This window comes from Petaurus breviceps, unplaced genomic scaffold, assembly GCF_028583685.1.
Source record: "Petaurus breviceps papuanus isolate PSGF00001 unplaced genomic scaffold, PetGlider_PUasm1.0 154, whole genome shotgun sequence".
NCBI lineage: Eukaryota > Metazoa > Chordata > Mammalia > Diprotodontia > Petauridae > Petaurus > Petaurus breviceps.
Genome location: NW_027185715.1, coordinates 12813850 through 12830847, shown reverse-complemented (window position 1 = coordinate 12830847; position 16998 = coordinate 12813850). Strand labels below are relative to the sequence as shown.

Here is a 16998-nt window from a genome sequence, read left to right as displayed (position 1 = left end):
CCCTTCTCTGCATCAGGTTTGGTGTATCTGGTCACTCTATGGGTAAGATGGAGAGACATCTAGTACAAGCAAGATTCACCTCTAAGGTGTTCTCTCTTTTCTGGAGGTCTTAGTTCTACTTTGTTGTATCTCTGTCCTTCTCCTGATGATCATGGACAACTTCTCTTCATGGAACCACACATTCCTCCTCACTTTCTGGGATCTTCTCGTTGAATTCCTTAAACAGTAATTGATTACTCTTTGCACACGATAAGCCATTCTCTTCCTGGATCCTAGACATGTATTTGCCAGTGAATTTTAGGTAGCTGGCAGTTAGATGAGAGTCTATGAAAAGTCTTCATTGAATCAGAACCTGGATTGAAATTAACCAAATCCTTCATTGTACCTTTGCAGATGAGAGTCCCTACACTAAATCCACCAGCCAGACAAAGCCACCTGATGGAGCCTTGGCTGTGAGGAGACAGAGCATCCCAGGTTAGACCAGATTACTGAATCATCAGTTACTTTATTTGTTAAATCTCGTCGCCTCACGAGCCTGGAAAACTCCAACTCGTCTCCCCCCCTCAAAAAAAATTTTTTTTTTTAAATTTATGTCACTCATTCAGCCGAACACATTATGTATTTTAGAAAACTTCTTATTCAGATTGATGCATTCTTAGAATGTGGGCTTTGGAAGAAGCTGACAACTTGCAAAAATCCATCTTGCTTGGACTTCCTTTACCAAATTACTTGAATTGATACTCGCTCTGTTTCTCTCCTCTCTGTTTTTTCGTGGTGATTTTTTCCAGTGCCACACATTTGTTCAATGATAGCTAACAGATGGGTTGAGAAGGGGTCAAGAAATACCTGGAGTAGAAGAAGATACATCTCCTGAATAAAAGATGTCTGAAGACCTGAAGTTCCTTTTCCTGGATTACTTCTTCCCACTTGCTTTTTTAGATTTAGAATAATTTCCTTTGAGAACTGTTTTAAAATTGAGGGGTTTCTTGATTCATTCCCAAATGAATTAGGTCACTACAATAGACTTAAAAATATATTTCACCATCCAAACGTTTTTGAGGAATGAATGACCATGAATACTCCAAAGCATAGGACTTATGAATTTCAAAACTGCTGGAAAACATATGAATTCTAGAACTAAATAGTCATGTGTGTATACACGCACACACACATACACACACACACATATACACACACATACATTTTTATATATATAAAATGGAATTTTGTTGTCATCTCGGTCATATTCAACTCTTTGTGATTCCATTTGCAGTATTCTTGGCAAAGATACCAGAATGGTTTGCCATTTCTTTCTCTGGTTCATTTTACCATTGAGGAAATTGAAGTGAATAGGGTAAAGTGATTTGCCCAGAATTACACAACTAGTAAGTGTCTGAGGTCAGATTTGAACTCACAAAGATGAATCTCTCTGACTCCAGGTCCAGCATTCTATCCTCTGTGCCACTTAACTGCCCATTAATGGGATCACCTACTTCAAATCTATCTGAATCCCAAGTCATGAAAAGATTCCCTTATTGGAAGAAATGCTTTTGCCAAAAGACCTGAGACGTTAAAATATTTACAATTTAAAACCAAAATTATGTTTGCCTGCTCTGAAACAACTAGGGTATGGGGTGCAGCATAATTTTAGCTGCAAATTAATCGAGGATTCTTGCATGCTAATTTTTAAGTGCATCATGATTCCATAAAAGGAAAATGATGCAGTGAAATATTCAGCTGTTTATACAGAATTAGACCCTTTGATAGAGTTTGAATGAAAACTGAGACTTTACATTTGAAAAGAAGAGGAAAAAAAGTTTCTTAGAATCTTTGTGCATAATTGGCATTCATTTCTATATGAATTGCTTTTGTTTGACAATTGTCTTTCTAGAATATTAAAAGTAAGTGACCTGGGAAATATTTTTATGCTTACGCCCAATGGTGCTACTTGAAAAAATCAGAATAGGAAAGAGTATGGGATGATATCATATAAGAATGAACTATTCACCCTTTCCATGGGATGACAGAATTTTAAAATTAATGGGGAACTCAGATATCAACTCCATTTCAACCCCTGCCCAAAACTTAAACCCATTTTCCTGAATCTCCCATGGCCAATCATCCCATCGCACTTTGGGTTGCCATTATCATGCTATTCCATTCTTCATCATATCCATAATTTTTAGAATATGTATTCCCTTAGATCATTGCACTATGTTTTATGAATTCTTATAATGATAATCTCAAGACTGTGATCATAGACTTCCTTGCTTATCCATTAAACAGATTTTAATTTCTCCGGATGAGCTATTTGAATTAATAACAGTGACATCCCTGATGGGAAGAGACTTTCTAGTATCCTGGCTATTTTCTGATATATTCAAGTGAAGCCCCAGATTTGACCCCTTCTTTCCAAGCATGTAGTGACTAGACTTACAAATCAGGTTTTGCTCTCATACCAAAGGCTTTGGGTTATCGGAGTTGACCAAGTAATCTTTCTTTAGAGAGACTTTTCTCTAACTTTTAAATCACTTAATGTTGACAAGGCTTGGAAATGTCATGAAAATGTAGCCAAGGGACTTGAATATTTGAGAGAAAAGTTTAGGACCTGAGCCTCAGAAAATCCCTTCTCATCTTCCCTTTAGTCACAGAAGTCGATGAAAGACTTTTCCTTGTCAAAGATAGAACTCTTTGTTCTGTCTGGGTATGGATGCCTTCAGGTAAAAGGGAAAAGACTAGTTGCTATCAAACTGTGCACATATGAAGTTTATTTGTTCAGTAGTAGCTGTATTGTGATGTAGTGTTTGGCCTTTCAATGGGAGTTGACTCTCCTGGCTCATATTCTAAAAAAGGCAGATTAAAGCTAAATCTGTATATACATATATAACCTCCAGGCACCTTGGAAGTTCAAGCTGTCCATTGAAGTCACCCTAATGAATGCTTGCTTGGTGCCCCCTAGAGGAAACTTCAAGTACAGCAACTCTTCAGTTCTACATGAGACCCATTTCCCCCCATACATAGCTTGTAGTATCCCAAGGACATGAGCAAAGTCATAGTACAAAAAGTAAATCGGTTTACTTCAATAAAGGCTGAGCAACTTTCATTTTTTTAACATAAAGTATTTTATTTTTTCATCAATGTTAAACTTTGCCTCTTTTGTCTAAATCCAGAATTATATCAATTACTTCCTAGTCATAAGGCAAATATGTGTCTTTCATTAAATGCTCATCCTGCCTGGAAATCCTTTTATCCACCCTCCCCTCAAAGAAGATAATGGATTAAACACCTCTTTGGAGCAAAACACATTTGCTTTGGACACAGGGGAGATGCATTATTCATTTGTTTAATTTGTCATTTTCATCCTGTCTTTTCATGGCATTAGATAAAACTAAAATATCTTACAGATATTTTCCAAATCCCTATGAAAATAATGACAGCAAAAATGACATGTCCCCATAGCCTCAAAATTTAAGTTTGCAGTATCAAAGAATCTTAGAGATAAAAGAGAAATTAGAGATTGCCTAGTTCAAATTCAAATGAGGGTTTCATGTCAAAATCATTACAGTCACCCAAATTTACATGTCAGTTTTACAAAGAATATTTTCCACAACAACCTAATTTACATGTGAGTGGACTAAAGCAACCCAGAGGCACATAACAGCAGAATTAGGATTTGCACTCAAAGCCCCTGGTTCTGTAATATATCTTTTATATCACTCTGCCAGAGTTGAAAAGGAAAATGACAGATGGTTTTTCCAGTCTCTGACCCAATATTTCTGTGACAGACAAATTAGCACATTACAGAGCCTCCTGTTCCATTATTGAACAATCGAAGTTATTATAAAATTCATTCTTATACTAAGCCAAAAATTTCCTTTCTATAACCTCTATTTGTTGATTCTAATTATATCCTCTGCAATCACACAGAATAAACCCACTCAGTTTACTTCTGTCTTTTTGTGTAAAAATTTAAAAATCAAGTGCAAAAGTAATAATTAAAATCAAATCAATAATCAAAATAATAATAATAAAAATTTCATAGGTATTGATAAAATAACTAAAAGGAATCATAGTAAAAATTACATATTTCTTCATTAGAGGCTTACCATTTCATTTTTTAAAATGAGATAATTTTCAAGCATGGTGATTTCAGAAAAACCTAGAAAGATTTACATGAACTGATACAAAGTGAAGTGAGCAGAATCAGGAAAACATGGTGCACAGTAACAATAATGTCAGCTGTGAATGGCTTAGCTATTCTAAGCAATACAATGATCCAAGACAATCCCATAGGACTAATGATGAAAAATGCTATCTGCCTCCAGAGAAAAGGACTGATGTCTGAATACAAACTAAAGCATACTTTTCCTCCCTTCCTCCTTTCCTTCCTGGCTTCCTTCCTTTGTCTTCTTGCACAAAATGACTAATATGGAAATGTTTTAGGTGATCACACACAAATATATATATATATATATATATATACATATATATATAATTCATTTCAGATGGTTTACTGTGTCAAGGAGGGAGAGAGGGATCGAATTGGAACTCAGAACTTAAAAAAAGAAATCGGATGTTAAAAATTGTTTTTACATGTAATCAGAGGGAAAATAAAACATTATTTTTAAAAATGAGGCCATTTAAAATCATATTTCAGCCTAGCTGCTTATTTTCAAAGGTAAGATTGATTCCAAGTTTGAAGGCATTATAAGTTCACCAAACAACTATGTTTGTTTAAAAAAAAAATCTGTCATTTCAAATATCTTTTACATGACAAATTGCTTTTGAGCTCCAGTGTGACTGACTACTTTGAAGGGTTTCTCCAATTTATTGAAAACAGCCTGTTCAGATTCTAGGTTTGACAGGTTTTCCAATAATCTGTGGGTTTTCCCATTTAAAGATGAGGTATTTAATGCTGTTCCTGTCTGGTTTTGATGAAGGGAAAAGAGAGTGCCAAACTAAACCTCAAGTCCTACGGTTAGGATATTATTAATTTGACTTGTCTGATTTTCAAGGAAATTTTCTTTTGCTTTTTTTTTTTTTTTTTGCTTTTTGGAGGGGGGAGGGGAGGGCAATTTGGGGTTAAGTGACTTGTCCAAGGTCACTTGGCTAGTAAGTATTAAGTGTCTGAGGCCGGATTTGAACTCAGGTCCTCCTGACTCCAGGACCAGTGCTCTATTCACTGCACCACCTAGCCACCACTTCTTGTCTTTTTCTAGTCTTGACATAGCATGCTGAACAATGCCCCAAATATAGCAGACATGATGAATTCTTTTGCTACTGGGTGTATAGAGAGTCTGCCTGGTAGAATTCTCTTAATTTTGATTTCTAAGTATTAAAAGTTTAGAACCTGGGTTTTTAACCTGGAATCTATGACCTTGATTTAAAAAATTAATAATCATATTTTGATATAATTGGTTTCCTTTGTGATTAAAGAAAGCCTTGGCAGGATTCTGTATTTTATACCATTTTCCTCTTTAGTATACAATGAACACAGCACAGTAAATATTTCATGAAGCACCTACTATTTGCCATGCCCTCTACCAAGAGCTGGAGCTACAAATGGGAAAAAGAAAAACATTTCCTGTTCTCAAGAAGCTTGTAATCAAAAGAGAGAAGACAACACACAAAAAGAAGCTGGAAAGGAGGGGAGCAGCAGAGGCCACCTGCTGCCATAATGACAGTTTGGTTTTTATGTATGCAATCTGGTGTGTCAGTGACTTGGGCTCGTTTTATCCCTGGTGTGATCAGTCAACAAGCTTTTATTTAGTGCCTTTTGTTGTTCAGTCATGCCTGACTCTTTGTGACCCCATTTGGGGTTTTTCTTGGCAGAGATACTGGAGTGCTCTGCCATTTTCTTCTCCTGTTCATTTTACCGATGAGGAAACTGAGGAAAACAGGATTAAGTGACTTGACCAGGGGCACATAGCTAGTAAGTGTCTGGGGCCAGATTTGAACTAAGGAAGATGAATCTTCATGTCTCAAGGCCTATTTAGTACCTACTATGTGCTATATCCCACACTGGGTACTGAAGATACAAATCAAAACTGAAACCATCTCACCTCAAGACCTAATTCATTCATGTTTATGGCTAAAAAGTCAAATTTGCCACATGGAAAAAGGAATTTCAAAAAGTCACTGAAGAGAATGACTCCTTTAAAATTACATTGGAGCAATTGGAAGCTAATGACTTTATGAGAAATCAAGACACTATAAAACAGTTCCAAACAAATGAAAAAACATGAGGCAATGTGAAATATCTCATTGGAAAAACTACTGACCTGGAAAATAGATCCAGGAGAAAACTTAAAAATTATTGGATGACATGAAAGCCATGATCAAAAAAAAAAAAAAGCCTAGACACCATTTTTCAAGAAATTATCAAGCAAAATTGTCCTGATATTCTAGAACCAGAGGGCAAAATAGAAATTGAAAGAATTCACAGATTGCCGCTTCAAAAAGATCTCAAAAAGAAAACTCCTAGGAATATTATAGTCAAATTTCAGAGTTCCTAGGTTAAGGAGAAAATACTGCAAGCAGTCAGGAAGAAACAACTTGCGTATTCTGGAAACACAATCAGGATAACACAAGACCTAGCAGCTTCTACATTAAGGGATAAAAGGGCTTGGAATGTGATATTCTGAGGTCAAAGGATCTAGGACTAAAACCAAGAATCACCTACCCAGCAAAACTGAGTATAATGCTGCAGGAGAAAATATGGTCATTCGGTCAAATAGAGGATTTTCATTCATTCTTGATGAAAAAAAAAACAGAACTGAACAGAAAATTTCACTATCAAATACAAAAGGCAAGACAAGCATGAGAAGGTAAACAGGAAAAAGAAATCATTAGGAACTTATTAAAGTTGAAGTATTTACATTCCTACATAGAAAAATGATCATTGTAACTCATAAGACTTTTCTCAGTATGAGGATAGTTGAAGGGAATATATGTGTGTATGTATGTATATATGTACACATACATATTTATGTATGTATGTATAGGAGGGTGTATGTGTATGTAAATACATGTGAGGGTGGTCATATGTATATACATGTATACATAGACAGAGGGCACAGGATAAGTTGAATATGAAGGGATGATATCTAAAAATAAAATTAAGAAGTAAGAGAGGAATTTATTGGGAGAAGGAGAAAGGGAGAGATAGATTAGGGTAATTTTTCTCATATAAAAGAGGCAAGAGAAAACTTGTTACAATGGAGGGGAATAGGAGGAAGGTGAAAGGGAATGAGACAACCTGATTCTTATTGAATTTGGCTTAAGGAGGGAATAACATATACCCTCAATTGGGGTATCTTACCCTTCAGGAAAATAGAGGGGTAGGGGATGAGGGGGAATGATAGAAGGGAGGGCAGATTGGGGGAGAGGGTAGTTAGAAGCAAACATTTTTGAAAAAGGATAAGGTCAAAGGAGAAAATAGAATAAATGGGGGGCAGGATAGGATGAAGGGAAATATAGTTAGTCTTTCACAATATAACTACTATGGAAATGATTTGGGTAACTACACATGTACAACCCATATTGAATTGCTTATCTTCCCACTAGGGGTGGGTGAGGAGGAGGGAAGAAGGAAAAAAATATGGAAATTTTAAAAACAATTTTTTTTAATTTTGTTTTTTACGTATAACTGGAAAATAAGTTATATAGACACTAGGGTATAGAAATTCATCTTGCTAGAATTTTAGGGGATAAAGGGGGAGGATATAAGAGAGAGCAGATTATTAGGAGAAGGGATATTCAGTAGGCTTGCTATTTTGGGGTGGAGGTAGAGGAAAGATGGGGAGAAAAAACTGTAACTCAAAATCTTGTGGAAATGAATGTTGAAAACTAAAAATAAATAAATAATTTTTTTAAAAAAAGAAATACAATTAGCAATAGTAACTAAAAAAAGTGCTTTATAGACTTTTAAATACAATGTAAATGCTAACTATTATTACTGAATAAGTCAGATAAGGTGTGCAGTGGACAGAATGCCAGGACTGGAGTGAGGAAAATTCGTCTTCCTGAGTTCAAATCTGACCTCAGACACTTAGTAGCTGTGCAACCCTGGTCAAGTCACTTAACTCTGTTTACCTCAGTTTCCTCATCTGTAAAATGAACTAAAGAAAGAAATGGCCAACCGCTCCAGTACCCTTGCCAAGAAAACCCCAAATGGGGGCACAGAGAGTTAGCCAAGACAGAAAAGACTGAACAGAAGCAGCAGTAGTAACAGCACTGGACCTGGAAACAGGAAAACCTGAGGTCAAATCCAGCCTCAGACATTTAATAGCTGTGTGACTTTGGGCAAGCTTGCCTCAGTTTCCTCATCTGTAAAATGAGCTGGAAAAGGAAATGGCATACCACTCTAGTATCTTTGCCAAGAAAATCCTAAAGTGGCACAAAGAGTTGGATATGACTGAAAACTGTACAAAAATTATTATTGAAAACTAATATTTAATTTATTGATTGGACTAGATCTCTTAGGTGGAAATGAACTGAGTCAGCAAATTCAAAACCTAGTTTGTTTGTTTTTTACTACTTATCAGACCTTTGGCAAATCACTTACCTGGGCCTTAGTTTCCTCCTCTGAAAAATGAGGGGATTATACGAGATGATCTCTTCCAGCTTGAAATTTATGACCCTAGATATGTTCTTATGTTTAAAAACAAAACAAAAAATCAAGTAACACAAGAGCCAAGCTAATCTGTGAGAGAGAAAAGTGGTAGATTTATTTTTAGTTGTGAAGAGTTATTTCCAGGCAGCTATCTTTGACTACTGTATTTCAGGATATACACATCAGGCGACCATTCGATAATCTCTTTTTCTTATATGACACCAAGTCACGTTTATAACATGCTTTAGGGTTTATAATATACTTTCATAGCAGGCTGGGTAGTAAATGTTCATTTTAGTTTGGAGGCAGCCCCAAAAGTGAAGCTCCCAATGGAGATTTCTGCTACCCCAATCTAATGATATAAAATATAGGTCATCTGGAATCTGGAGAATTTTAAAGGTCAGAGTTCTTTCTTCGGTCTCAGATAGTTTGTCATCGCTAAAATGTTGATGAAGAAAGAGAAACTGTTGGGAGAATCTAACAAAATAAAAATGGGGAAATGTTAAATAAGGAAAATGCTTCATTGGTCCCGGTTTGCCACCAACTTAGGTAAAGTTTAAGGAAATAGCTGGAACGTATCAACAATAAAAATGCAAAATATAATTGAGCGCTTCACCGTGCTGGGGCTATAGTATGAATCCCCCATAGTCTGATCGAAGCTGAGTTTACACATCCAGCCAAGCTGAAATGGCACTGGGTAAAACGAAGGGTGGGCTTCATTTTTGTGGCAGCTTTTGTTCAAGCCTCATTGATAGGCCCCACCATTGTGCTTTTACTTCTGGATCTTTTTGGTAAACAGACTCTGGAAATGGAACAGAATGGCAGATGTGGGTGCAGTCATTGTTAAGGAGGAAAAATGTGATTTTTAAGAAATCCTTCCTGCCTGCGATTTCAATGAAACCAATTGGTGAACCAGGATTACTTTTTCACATTTACTATGCTCTGTTATGTTGTCAGAATAATAGAACTCAACGTGACCTGCCCTCAACATTGCTGCCTATTGAAAACCCTTCCCTTCCTTCAAAGCCCTGCTCCAGTGATATTTCTTATTCCATGAAGCTTTCTCTGACCACCCCCTACCCTACCAGCCAAAAGTGCCTACTCCCTCTGGCCACTGTTCACCCTCTGTTATGTACTTAGCATATTTGGACTGGTCTTTTCCATCTGTACTATTTATTAAGCACCTTCATTTGCCAGGCAATGGTTTGCAGGAGTGGGGAACTTGTCACCTTGAGGACAGTTCTATGAAGTTTGGATTCAGTCAAAGAGGGGGCCACACTTGAGGACCTAGAGGGACATGTGTGGCCTTGAGGCTGCAGGTTCCCTGACTCTGGTTTAGGGACTGGGGATACAAAGATTGAAATGAAACATCCTACCCCCATCAAAGAGAAGGTGAAGGAACATGGCTATCTGTATATCTGTATCTATCTTACTTGTTGTTTGGTCATTTTACAGTCATGTCCAACTCTTTGTGATCCCATTTGGGGTTTTCTTGGCAGAGACACTGGAGTGGTTTGCCATTTTTCTCCTCCAGTTCATTTTACAGATGAGGAAACTGAGGCAAACAGAGTTAAGTGACTTGCCCAGGGTCACACAGCTAGTAAGTGTCTGAAATCTAATTTGAACTCAGAAAGATGAGTCTTCCAGACTTTAGTCCTTGCGCTCTATGCACTGAGCAACTTGGCTGCCCTCAGTATCTGTACATAAATGTGTATTATATATATAAATATATTTACATATAACACGTATATAGGCACATATATACATAGCTAGGCATATACAAAGTATGTATGCCTGCGTGTATATACATGGACATACGCATTTCGGTGTATATAGTGTGTATACCTATTCATGTATATACCTACATCTATATGTAGGTATATACACACATAGTCATTCTAATAGATTTATCACTAGAGATGCACCCATTGCATTGGACATCTCCCTCAGGCTGGGTTAGCTTCACTCTTATTACAGACAAGCCAGTATTTTTCACTCATATATTTCGTTGAAATCTTTTACTTCATTTCTCCTTTAAAATTTCTTATTCATAATGTGCCTACTCAAACCCACGACTTGCCACTTCATTTTTATCTGAGTGATAGTAATTTTTGATTCTTTCTAGAGTCTTGTGTTCTATAAGTTAAACCAGTAGATTATTGGTATTACCAAGCTAGCCCTTGGTTCAGAAAAGAGCTTTGGGCTCATCAAAGGAACTTGACAGTTTCCCAAAGGCAGCCCTGCCTTCTCTCCTCCTCTTTAATTCTGAGCCTAATTCACTGCCTCTTGATCAATAATACATATTTGTTGAATTAAGGATTTCATGGATGAGTGCTATGCACCCTATGTATGATCAGCAGATAAATATGGGCTGGTTATAATATGAAGGGACATTCTTCTAGTTCTCAAGGAATTATTTAAAAACATGAGCAGATACAAAGAGAGCCTGATTCTCACTACTTTTTGTTCCATGGAATTCACCCAATTAAGTTCAGCAAACACGTGTTAATTAACAAATCACTGGGGCAGAACTATTGTGCTTATACAATATTTAGTTAAGACACAGCCCCTGGGGTGTGATATACCCTCAGGATGGGGGATAGATGGACACATGTTGCATGGATCACTTCTATATTTAGGGAACCATAGAATTTTAGAGAAAGGGATTTTATAGATGATTTATTTTAGCCCCTCTCTGAAGCACGAATCCTGTCTACAACAAATCTGACAAATAGCCATCCAGCCGATACTTAAAACACCTTCAGTTACAGAGAACTCACTACACTGAAAGCAGTGAATTCCACTTTTTACAGGTCTAAAGAAGGAAGACAACACATAAAGAAACTGAAAGGGGGAGAGTGGGAAGGGTATGTGATGTTGGGGTATGATAAAGCTCCAGAGGAAGGCAGCCAGGTGGGAAATGAAGACATGGCTGGAGGATCTTAAATGAGGTCTCCACTGTCCAGCCTCCACCCTCTCTGGTCAGAGGGAGGGGCCTGAGGGGCAGTGGGGTACTGAGCAGGTGTGAGTTTCCAAGTTGATGTCTTACAGGATGATAAGATTCTGGAGACGATGAAAATTCAGAAGAGTTCAGGCACAATACAATGATGCATGTAATTGAGGTAGATTAGTGATTGGTGTTTAGGAGTATGTGGACCTTAAATCATCACCTGAGCTAAGACTCACTGATGGGGCAAATGAGGACCATTGTACATTATTGTATGTTACTAGAATGTACCACATTCCATCTGCACACAGGTTTCAGAGTTGCCAGTCCAGTTTACAAGTATAACAAAAGAAACCTTTAAAGTATGTATTAATAATATTTCCCATAAGTGGAGATAAACATATTGCTTTTAAAATATAGACTAGATGGGCAGCTAGGTGCCACAGTGAATAGAGCACCAACCCTGGAGTCAGGAGGACCTGAGTTCAAATCCAGCCTCAGACACTTAACACAAAACTAGCTGTGTGACCTTGGGGAAGTCACTTAACCCCAATTGCCCTACCTTCCCTGATCCAAAAAGCAAAAAAATAAAAAAACTAGAATAAGAAGATTTTTAAATAAATAAAATGATAGATATTATCTTTGGGAAATCAAATAACCTTACAAATAGATTTCTTAAAACATTACTTTGTCTCCAATTAATTGAGCCACAAAGTAAAGCTTGACATCTGGAAACTCACTCAACATAAATACATTTTTAATTAGTTTGCCTCTTCCTTCAGGCAAGTTTTGTAGTATTATTGCATCCACTGTTAAAAGTATCAAAAAATTTTTCTTAAAATTTTAGGGAAATGGCTTATATTTTATAATTTTTCTTTCTTCTCAGAAGTAACTGATCTTCTAGTGTTCCTCATTTCATCAAATTAAAAAATACTTACATCTTGATTCTGTACCTTTTGCTATGCGGCATTTCTTCATAAGGGAGCTTACTTCTCCTTTGTAGTCTGTTAAACGTATGTTTTCCCTTTTTCTTTTCTTTTCCATGCTCTTTTCTAAGTTGGCACTGATGTGTGATCTGTTCTATCTCTACAAGAGCAAGCTAAGCCTACCCTTGAAAGACCTACTCTACTTGAACCCCAGAAGTCAGAATTAGAGCAAGAGACATTTTAGGGAGCAGATTTCAGAGCCATATAAAGAAAAACTTGAACTCTGTCCTGAAGTGAGGTAGTGGGCTCTCCCTCATTAGTTATTTAAGCAGAGGCTGGATGGCCATTTGTTATCTACACTAGAGGTGAATTCTTTTTCAGGTCATGTTTGGATGACCTATGAGATCCTATGATTTTTTGGACTTCATTTATTTTATTTTTGCTTTTTGTAGGGGGTAGGCAGGGTAATTGGGGTTAAGTGACTTGTCCAAGGTCACACAGCTAGTAAGTATTAAGTGTCTGAGGCAGGATTTGAACTCAGATCCTCCTGACTGGAGGGCCAGTGCTCTATTCACTGCACCACCTAGCTGCCCCTGGACTTCATTTTCTTTATCTGAAAAATGGTTAAGATGAAATAAGATGAATTTTAAGGTCGCTTCCAATGTAGTCCCTTTCTCAACCCACCTCCTCAATTCTGTCTTCAACTAAGTATGTTTTTTTCCCTTCTTTTTGGTTTATTTTTATAGGATTTTTAAATAGTTATTTTATTTACACTTTTTTCTCATTGTTACTTCCCAATATTGTCATTTAGTCATTCCAGTCATATCTAACTCCTTACCACATTTGGAGTTTTCTTGGCAAAGATATTGGAGTGGTTTGGCATTTCCATCTGTAGTTTATTTTACAGGTGAGGAAACTGAGGCAAACAGAGTTAAGTGACTTGCCCAGGGTCATACTGCCATAAATGTTTGAGGCTGGATTTGAATGCCTGAAGCTGAGTCTTTCTGATCCCAGGCCCAGTACTCTCACCACTGTACCAACGAGCTTCCCTGTGACTCCCCATCTTTTGACTTCTTTTTCTTTCTTTTTTTTTTTACTTCTTTTTCAATAGCATGCTTTCCTTTTCAGTGAGCAGTACTTCTGATCAATGCAGGTAGCCAAGTGGCACAGTGAATAGAGTGCCATGCCTGGAGTCAGGAAGACTCAACTTCATGAGTTTAAATCCAGCCTCAGACACTTATGGCAGTGTAACCCTGGGTAAGTCACTTTACCCTGTTTACCTCAGTTTCCTCATCTGTAAAATGAGCTGGAGAAGGAAATGGCAAATCACTGCAGTATTTCTGTCAAGAAAACCCCAGATCGGTCACCTAGAGTCAATCATGACTAAAATGGCTGAACAACAAAAACTTCTGATTAAAACAAACTAATTCAAGGCCCCCCTATCAGCATCTGCTTCATTTCACATCTTCTTCAACCGTCCTTCTGTGGGAAAGGGCAGGACATGACTCCCTCCGTGCTCCCTGTGTTAAACAGTTCTCGTTTCTTTTGGTATGGTTTTCCTTACATCAGTGTGGTCGTTGTATATTGTGGTTATTCTCTTAGTTGTGTCTGTTTTGCTATAAATGAATTCACATAATCTTTTCTAATTAAATGATGAAAACATTAATTTTTCTAATTAAACTAATAGAAATTATCCCTCCAACTCTCATATCCTCCTCACTTCTCTCTACCTAGTCCAATCCTGCCCATTCCTTAAGGCCCAAACCAACTCCCGCCTGTTCCACAAAACTTTCAGTCTTCCCACCTTGCTTTCCTCCTCTGCATCCTCCTCAAGCCCATCTGTCTGTCATGCATTTCAGTGGCTTAACCTATATTCTATTGTTTGTTCTTTCACCGTTTCATGTGTGTTAAATTTAATAAAAGTATAAATCTGTTGAGGGCAGGGACCATATTTCTAATGAGCATTTTACACAAAGAGTTTACACATTTTATATGTATTGAAATGCATTTTACACATTTTACCCGTATTTATCATTTTACACATATTTAACACGGGACAAATGAGAATACTAACTATAGTGGTAGACAAACAATAAATATTTATAAAACGAACTTACTTTATAAACTGAAAGCCTTACTTTCAATCACCTGCCTTAATAGGCTTTTTGATTTTATTTTACATTGTAATTGTTCTTACAGGGTTATGAGTTAAGCTAAAACTTATTTATTTTTTAAATAAATTCATTTACACATAATAATTATGTAATTTATTCATTATTAAGTAAAATATATATTTATGTTTGAATTAAAGTAAATATATAAACCAGGGATTGGACCATAAATGCCTCCTTCTCTTGTCTTTTTCATCTTTTCTTCTATCCATATCCTTCCAGTCTTCAACCCTGGAGCCATCCCAGCTGCTTCTCTTCTCCCATTCTTCTTTTAAGCTTCTGAACACTATTTGGAGAAAATAGCACTGAACGCCATATAAATTCATGTTATATATTCTGAATTGGGCTGAGAATTGGTGCTTGACTATTTTAAAATTTTATTTCGCTCTTTAGAATTATTACAAACATTCTCTCCATATAGCCTCAAAACCAAGCTCCACCCATGTCCTCTCATCTCCTTCACTGAGAAAAATAAAGACCATATTTCATGAACTCCCTCATCTTCCTTATGTCCCACCTGAGAACACATCTTTGTGTCTTCATTCATTCTTTTCTCCTTTCTTCCTGGCATAGAGGAAGAGCTGACCCTTTGCCTTTCTAACCCCACTGTCATATCCTTGATCTCCTAGTTCTTCTAGATTTTGCCCATCAATCATTCCAACATTTTCTCTCATCTTCAGTCTGTTCTCCTGAAAGTAGAAGGATAGCTCAGAGGGAAGAAGGAGAAGACTATATTACTTATACCAATACTGATAATTCAGGCTAAGAAATTCAGTAAGTATAAAACATTCATGTTATTCTTTTAATTTAGGTAATTTCCCCAAAGCGTCCTGAGGTGTTAATTGTTGACGCTTTTCTTCAGTTGCCAGAGACATCCTTTCTCACTTGGGTGAAGGAGAAAATTACTGAAGTGTTCTCCAGGGCTTTGAATGATATTCTTCAATGGCATTTTAAAAGAAGCTGGTAGCAAATTATATTTATGAAGGAAAAATGTCTTCTCTTTTGTACTCACAAAGATTATAAATCTTGGGACTGATAAAGAGTGAGTGAACATTCAATTCGACCACATGCTGAAGCTGCTAAGACCAAAAAGAAAAAAAAATGCAACCAGAAAGACAAGTAGTAATATTTTTCCTAGAAATATATATATTGAGATTTGAGATAGGAGAGAAAAATATATTTCAATGTGAGCATACATTATTGACTGAACGGAGAGCAAGGATGTTTTTCTTGATATGGAGAGGAGTCTACCGTCTCATATGTTTCAGCCCAAAGTTATTTTCAGAAGAACTGTGTGGCCTTCTCAGGGGAATGAGTGTTAAATTGTTCCTGTAGATACACATCTTAGTAACATAACATGGAAATGGAATGTTGCCTATTCATATGAACACTGAGCTAAAAATGCTACATGGAAATTATAACACATGGATTGGTACTTGGCATGCGCACACACACATAAACACTTATCTTACCGTGACATTGCTATCATCATCATCATAACCAAGGTTTATATAACTCTTTAAAGGCTGCAAGGTGTTCTACATATATTGTATCATGAAACGTTTAACAAAATGTTTGAGGTACATTGATTATTATCTCCATTTTTTGTTGAGCTGTTTGTCAGTTGTGTCCAACTCCTCATGACCTTTTTGGGGTTTTCTTGGCAGACATACTGGAGTGGTTTGCTGTTTTCTAACTCATTTTACATATGAGGAAACTGAGGTAAACAGGGTTAATTTGACTTGCTCAGGGTCACACAGCTAGTAAAGTGTCTGAGATTAGATTTGAACTTGGGTCCTCCTGACTGCAGGACTGGTACTCTATCCACTTAGCTAACCTAACTGCCCTTCCAGTCTCTCATGTCTTGGACTGTTTGCTTATTGTTATATAGTACTTCTGTCATAGTCTACTGCCATTTAATATAGACTACAATGAAAGTTATATATTGACAAGTGTGTATGCATATATATATGTGGTATGTAAGTGTACCCACAAGAACTTAAGGCCAATTCTGGTGCCAAGAAAATTAATATCTACTGCTCACAGTTCTAGCTTTAGAACCTTCACCAGTTTGCTTCTCAATTGACATAAATAAGTTACAATGGTATCATTAACTCCTAATCTTGAAACATTTATTAACCAAAAAAATAAAAGCAAGACTAATTTAAAAAAAAAAAGCATTTTGCTCAAGAGAAGGCAAAATAAGGAATACCCACATAACTATAGCCAATAATAATCCATCCTTAATTCTGGGTCATGTAGTGTCCACTGTGGGGTGGGGATGGGGTTGCAGGTACAGTGGGCACAAAATTATAGAAACCTAGCACTGAAAAATGCAAC

General features: G+C 36.8%; 1 protein-coding gene across 1 annotated transcript in view; it reads left to right on the top strand.

Annotated features, from left to right (window-relative positions):
* Nucleotides 1-397: 397 nt before the first annotated feature.
* The window catches only part of GRIP1 (glutamate receptor interacting protein 1), a 243127-nt gene continuing 226526 nt past the window's right edge, over nucleotides 398-16998 (top strand). The window contains exon 1 of the mRNA XM_069080983.1: nucleotides 398-474. The gene's annotated coding sequence lies outside the window, so the exon portion shown is untranslated. The remainder of the gene's footprint in view (nucleotides 475-16998) is intronic.